Source organism: Vicugna pacos, chromosome X (assembly GCF_048564905.1).
Source record: "Vicugna pacos chromosome X, VicPac4, whole genome shotgun sequence".
NCBI classification, from domain to species: domain Eukaryota; kingdom Metazoa; phylum Chordata; class Mammalia; order Artiodactyla; family Camelidae; genus Vicugna; species Vicugna pacos.
The window spans coordinates 30,965,235-30,971,687 of record NC_133023.1 but is presented as its reverse complement, the minus strand read 5'-3'; the positions used below and the strand labels follow the sequence as shown (position 1 = coordinate 30,971,687).

General features: G+C 62.4%; 1 protein-coding gene across 8 annotated transcripts in view; it reads left to right on the top strand.

The window, feature by feature from the left end:
- The first annotated feature begins 1,002 nt into the window (after window positions 1–1,002).
- The window catches only part of BCOR (BCL6 corepressor), a 45,547-nt gene continuing 40,096 nt past the window's right edge, over window positions 1,003–6,453 (top strand). For 6 of the 8 annotated variants that reach the window (XM_072955690.1, XM_072955692.1, XM_072955687.1 and 3 more), the window contains exon 1: window positions 1,518–1,824. The gene's annotated coding sequence lies outside the window, so the exon portion shown is untranslated. Of the gene's footprint in view, window positions 1,064–1,517; window positions 1,825–6,453 lie in introns of those variants that run through there. The other 2 variants (XM_072955688.1, XM_072955694.1) reach the window with 2 other exon arrangements.

Below are 6,453 nucleotides of genomic sequence, written 5' to 3'. Positions count from 1 at the left end.
AGGCCGGGGCGAGGGGCCAGGACAGACCCTCCAACCATCTGAGATGCAGACTATGAAATGCCCTCGACTGGGGAGAAATTCTGGCCCATCTCCGCTCCCCTACCGCCCCCACCCCCGCCTCCTTGCGCCCCACGGGCTGTCTCCTCCATCCCCCGCCTCTCCAAACAATTCCCACACAATTGAAACGTCCGGGGAACTCGGGCGCGGAGTTCGGGCGGAATGGCCACTGTTGCCCAGGGTGGTGTTTTCGGGTAGCTCTTGACACCAAAACGGGACAGGGTTCCTCCGGGAGGAAGGGGAGACTCGGGGTGGGGGTGGGCTCCAACGCGCACTCGCCAGGCTCTGCTGGGTCTCGGAGGGGACGCGCAACCGGGAGAGCGCAGCGCTGGTGGTGAGAGGAGGCAGCGGCGACTGCCGCTGGGGTTTGACAGCTTTGGTTGAGAGGAGTGCGAGGCGCTTTATGGTAATTGCGGTCCTCCACTGGCCTTCTGGGTAGCGAGGGGAGTCTCGGCGCGCGGCTGAGAGAGCCACCCCCGCCGCCCCCCATCCCCTCGGCTCGGGATCAGTGGGCCGCTCGCGCCGCCGCCGCCTCCGGAGTCGATCTCTGGCTCGCCCAGGACGCGCGCCCGGGGACGGGTGTGCGCAGCCAACTCGGTCCGAGCGGGGGAGGGGAGGGCAAGGGGCGAGGGGGGCGCCACCCAAGTGGTCCGGGGTTCGGACCCAGAGAGGCGAAACGCGCCGGGAATCGGTGACGGCTGGGGAAACTCGGGCAAACCTTTCCTGGGGAATCACCCCTCCGAACCCCCACCGCCGAGGCTCCGCAGCGGAGGGTGAGCGGAGGCTGGGGGAGCTCAAACTTGCGAGAGCTGGAGGCGGCGGCGGGCGGGCGGCTGTCGCCCGAGCGCTGCGCCTACGGGGGGAGGGGAGGCGGCTGCTGGGAGGGAGGGAGGGCGGGCGGGAGGGCGGAGGGAGGGGGAGGAGGAAGAGGAGGGAACCTGGGAGGGGGGACGCGTTGGGATCGCGGCGTGCGGCGGCAGACGGAGCCCGGGCTCCCAGCGGCAAGGTGAGGCAGAGCTACGCTCCTCGCTGAACGCGGGCCGAGCTCGGCGGCTGCGGGGGAGACGCGCCGGAGCCCAGACCGCGACCGAGAGCGGGAGCGAGGCGGGCGGCGGCGGAGGGGGAGCCCGCGAGCCGCCGGGCGGGGAGCCCAAGCCGCGCTGTCGCCGCGCAGGGACGACTTGGCCAACACACTCACACACACTCACGCACGCACACACACACACACACACACACACTCACACACCCAGCCCGAGCGGGCGCTCGCGGCGATCCGTCAACATGGCGCTGGGGCTCCTGCCCGAGCGCGGGCGGCAGCAGCGGCGGCGCGGGAGCTGCTGAGCCCGGCCGAGCCCGGCCCAGCCGCCGGAGCCCGGAGGATCGCGCGGGGCTGTCGCCACCTGCCCGGAGGCTTTGAGCCCGCCCCGCCCCGCCCCGCCCCCACCCGGCCCAGAGCCCACCCCTCGGCGGGGCCGACCCCGAGGGCAGCCGGCTGGCAGCAGACGGCGAGGGAGGCGAGCGAGCGCGGCGCCGCGAGCGGGCTGCGGGCAGCCGGGGACGGCAAACTTTGCTGCTCGCCGCGCTTCCCCGCCCGGCTCCTTCTCCTGTCGCCAACGTCGCCACCCCACTTTCCTCCAACCCCGCATACCTCTCCCGACCCACCCCGCCGCCCCTCGCTTCTCCTCGCCGCCTCGACTCTGCTCCGGGGAAAAACTTCAAAGCGCCGGATTGCAGGCTCCCTGCTTACTCCTCGGCCGGGGATTTCAGGTCAGTGCCCGGACCACCTTTCCTTGGGGAGGCCGTGCGGGCTGGCGGGCGGGAGCGCCGCGGGCTGCAGTCCGCCCCCTCCCTCGAGGCCCCCGCCCGCGGCGGGTGGCTCCTCCGACTCTCTCGCGTACCCCGCGAAGCTTGCGCCTCGCGCTTCCCTTTGGCGGCTTTGCTCGCTTTCGTTTTTATTTCATAGCTATAAGTTATTAAAAATGCAGCCAACCTAAGCGGCCCCGCGTGGGCTCCGGGGAGGGAGGGGCGCGGCGGGGGGGGGCCTGCCGCCTCCCTGGGGGGCTGGGAGGAGAGCGGGGAGTTCGCGGAGTGGAAGTTTGCAGCTAGTGTGTTCCTGTGTGCGCGGGAGCGCGGTCGTCTCTGAGCGCCGCGAATCGGGCGCGGGGGGGGGGGGGGGCGCTGGGCTGGAAGCTGGGAAGCTCGGCTCGGCGTTAGCTCGCGAGCAGGAAGGGGAGGGCGGCGGGTTCCCGTCTGCTTTCTTTTTCGACTCGGGAAAGAACTGTAAAAACCCCCAGCCGCCGCCGCCGCCGCCTCGTCTCGCCTCTCCGGGGGCCGCTCGTTCCTGCTAGTGGAACGACGGTGTGTGCGTGCGCGAGGGTGTGTGTGGCGGGCGCCCCGGGCCGAGCCGAGCTCGACCTGCCGCCACCGCGCAACTCGGGAGGGGAGTCCCGGTTTTTTTTTTTTTTTGGCTTGCCCCAAAGCGCGAATCACGTGGATTAAAAAAAAAACTACTAGGAAATCAAGCAGAGCGAGGGGTTCCAACTCGGCTCGTCCGCCCGCCCGCCAGGTCAGACGCTTTGTTTTGTAAATGTTCTTTTAAAATTTTAATCCACTACCCCTGCCCACCCCCACCCTCCCCGCTACATCGCGGAATTGGTTTTGAGTTGTGAACCCCCAGGGGTGGGGGTAAATCGTGCGGGGGCGGCGGAGGGGGAGGGCGGGTAGGGGCGGGGGGGGCGAGACCTGGGTCCTGCACTGGGCAGCGGGGAGCCTGGTGGGAAGCCCTGTTGGGCGTGTGCGAGTCTGCGGCCGGAGGAAGTTGGTCCCACTCGGGGGGCGTGCGGCGCAGAGGCTGAGGGCGAAGAGGAACTTGCGCACCCCGGCGCGATCCTCGGCCGTGTCGGGGAGGGCGAGGCGCCGCCGCGCTGCGGGACCCGCGCTCGGAGCGGGTGGGCGGCTGCGCTGCAGAGCTTCCGCCAACTCCGGGGCTCGGGGCGGCGGCGACTTGCGCCTACTGTTTACCAAGCAAGCCCTGTGTGTGCGGAGTAGGACGGCTCGAGACACGCGTGGTCCCGGCGGGCTTCCCGCCGCCTGCACTCTCGAGTGGGCACGTCCCCGGGTCTCTGAGACGGCTGAGTCTGGCCGCGTGTAGGCCGAGGACGGGCGAGGCTTAATTTGCTGTTAATGAATCTTTTCCAGAAAGTCTGCGATCTCCAGCTAGAGGCTGTGAGTGCCCGCGCGCGAGGGCGCGCGCCGCCGGCGCCTGAAGGGTGGGGGTTGGGGCAATGGAAGAGCGAAGGAAGGGGGAGGGTTATGTGTATTTAAAAACAAACCTTAAAAAGAAACTAGCGCGCTTCAAATAGGTATTCTTACAGCCTCCGGTGTCTAGACTAGACAGTTCAGGGTTTTAGCTGGTTTTTTTTTCTTTTTTTGAGAGAAGGCCAGAGGAGGGGTAGTGGTATTTGCTTCTAGGGATAGCCTCTTGGAGAAAAATCCTTAAAATGGCCTGGGAATAAAAACGAGGAGGAAATGTCCCACCCCAGAAGGTGGTGGGTGGTGAACGCAGACAGACTTGGGTATTTCTAGCCATCTGACACTTCCTGTGGCACTGGAAACGGACACCGCGGGCCGAAATCAATCCTTACGAGGTGTTGAATTCGGTTTTGCCAACAGAATTGCTTGTGTGGAAGGCATTTTAATTGTCAGCCTCCGAGACTCCTGTACGTGGACACTTGGAGAATACGTCTGTTTCTGGACCCTTCCCTCTCCACCCCCGACCTGCTATCTGGTCTGGGCTTTGCAGTGTGGATTTTCCTGTTTATTTGGGGCATGATTTCACCGCGTGGAGGAAGGCGGGGAGATGGCGGTGATTAATATGCCGTCCGGGTTTAATATGAGGCTGGCCTGAAGTGTGCGGGTTTACGCCGCCACTCACCGGGATTGCCTGGGGTAGCAAGGGGAGCGCGCGGGGTTCGGGCACCAGGCGCTCGGCGGGCAGGTCAGGGCTGGGGCTCGGACGGCCTCAGCGCTGTCCTTTGAGGCGCTGTCACCAGTAGGTGACTGAGAGTTAATTAGGAAGTGTTCTCCGGATCAATGGGCCGCACAGCTCATTAGCGATTCTCTCCAGCCCTTTGCAGGGCCGGCCGGGTCTCTGCCTCCCACACAGAACGGGCCCCGCGGTCCGGGCTGCGGAGAGCGCCTCTGGGAAGTGGGGAGGGACCGGCGGCGAGGGGCGGCGGGGAGGCGAGTGTAACTTCGCCGGGCGTCGCGTTGCGTGCGGCGCCTCGAGGCCCGCGCAGCCCGCTCTTTCTTCCTGCTCTCGGTCGCCTCGACTGTGTCTTTAACTCGCTCCCGCTCGCGTCGCTGCCTGGCTGCTCCTCCCCGCCTCCCTCGCCTATCTCTTGTTCTCTAAGCACGACGCCTGTGCTCCCCGCCCAGTTTGGGATTAGACAAGATAAAAATAGGACTGCCCAGCGCGCAGAGCTGTGACTGTGCCCCGGCAGCCGGGCTGGCGGGAGCGCTGGGGGCCGGGGCCGGGGAGGACCTGCCATGCGCTCGGGGCGGCCAGCGCCCGTAGGCTCCCACCCCCATCCCCGCCCCGCAGGCGCGGTCACGCTCCAGGGTTCCGTCCGCCGGGAACCGTGCGGGCAGGGGAACCTGGGCAGGGTCTCCGCGCTCTCGCGGGTGTTGTTGGTGTGCCTGTGATAGATCGGTCTAGACAGGCATGCAGGCTCCCTCCCGGCTGAAGGACGGGAGAGGGGGGCGGGCCGCGGAGGCGGCGGCAGACTCCCGTGAGCCGCGAGTGAGCGAGCAAGCCTGCGGGCCCCGAGACCAGGGTTGAGGGAAGGCTGCGAAGGTTTCTCTTAACCCTTTAAAGGCGATGGGGAGAGTGTAAGGGGAGGGGGAGGGCAGGGGCCTAGTAAAAATTCCTGGAGGCAATGTAGCCCCCCCGGGTGGAGGTGGGGGTGGGAGTCTGGGCCTAGGGTTTTCCTTTCTCTTCTGTGTCTGCACACTCGCATCCTGGTGCATTGAGCTCGATTCTTCGACAAACCTAACGTGGCTGGTGGGTGATCTAATTTGACCTGGTACTTCTAACTGGGGGAGGTGTGAACATATACACTGGGCACCCTCACTTAAGGAACTGAGTTTGGGAGATGCAGAGGTAGACCTCAATGTTCTCAGAATTCCTCCCAGCGATCCAGTAGAGGAAGGTCTGCTCAAAGCTTTAGTCGGGTGGGGCCTCTGACCAAGACTACTGCAGACCAAAGACCCGAGTCTGAAATGCCAGACCAATGTGTATAGGTATGAATCAGAGAGAGAAAAGGGGTCCTTGAGTTGTCTGTGTAAATAGACACACTTTTAACCATGAACTTGTGGAGAGTTCAAATCAGATATGTTCAGGGAGACAGTCTCCAAACAGGAGTTGGATAGTGATGTGTACAGGATCGATCATTTGTATACACATACATGGGGGCCAACATTGAATTGGTCTAAAAATTTAGTACAGCTCTGCAGACATTGGTCTAGCTCTTTACAGAGGTTGAAATTGGTGGATGGGTTACCCCATATATAAATAAATCCTTAGTAACACTCCTCTCCTTCCCAGTCCTCTTCCTTTTAGGGTTTGTAGTCTCAGGGTGATCCTCTAGTTCCATTTAAGCTGCAAACCCATATTGGTCTGGCCTGGGAATGAGCCAGTGTTATAGGCAACGCAAGAGTGTAAATCGTAGGGAGGTGTACGTGTTAGACAGGAGTGCACAGATTAAGATGTACGCCTGAATGACATGTGCTGAGACAAATCAAGACACTTTGGCTCTGATGCCCACATGGAACAAGAGATACAGAAGAGATAAAGAATTGGCCGAGAGGAATGTAAACATGGATATGCAAATACTGAGACCTAGAGCCATATTCTAGGAGAAAATCCCAGACTTTGTTGAGCTGGAAACTGGGGCAGAATTTCTGTAAGTTCGTTCCAGAGACAAAAGCCCATTAAAAGGTGTGAAGAGGGTCACTTGGAAACACAAAAAGCATTCATATGCATACATCCATGCTTAGACACACAGGCTGAATGACAAAAACTCCTCAATGCCTGATGGAGACTTTCCTGCCCAGTGAGACCGACAGGGGCACGGAAGTGTGGGCCACACAACCACATTCGCACACTCATTCACAGGGAAATCATGTGTCTTTGGCTAGAGGGAAACTGAGGGCAAAGGGACCTAGCTAAGGGTGGAGGGCCCTCAGTTACTAGGATTACTTCTGGTGATAGTTTCTTCCCGTCTAGAACGAGGAAGAGGATATGTCTTGAGCAGGTAGGATGATGTCTAAAAGATTTTGAGCTCTTGACCTTGACAGGATGGATGGTGGAGGAAGGAGGAGTAGCTTTCCACTCTG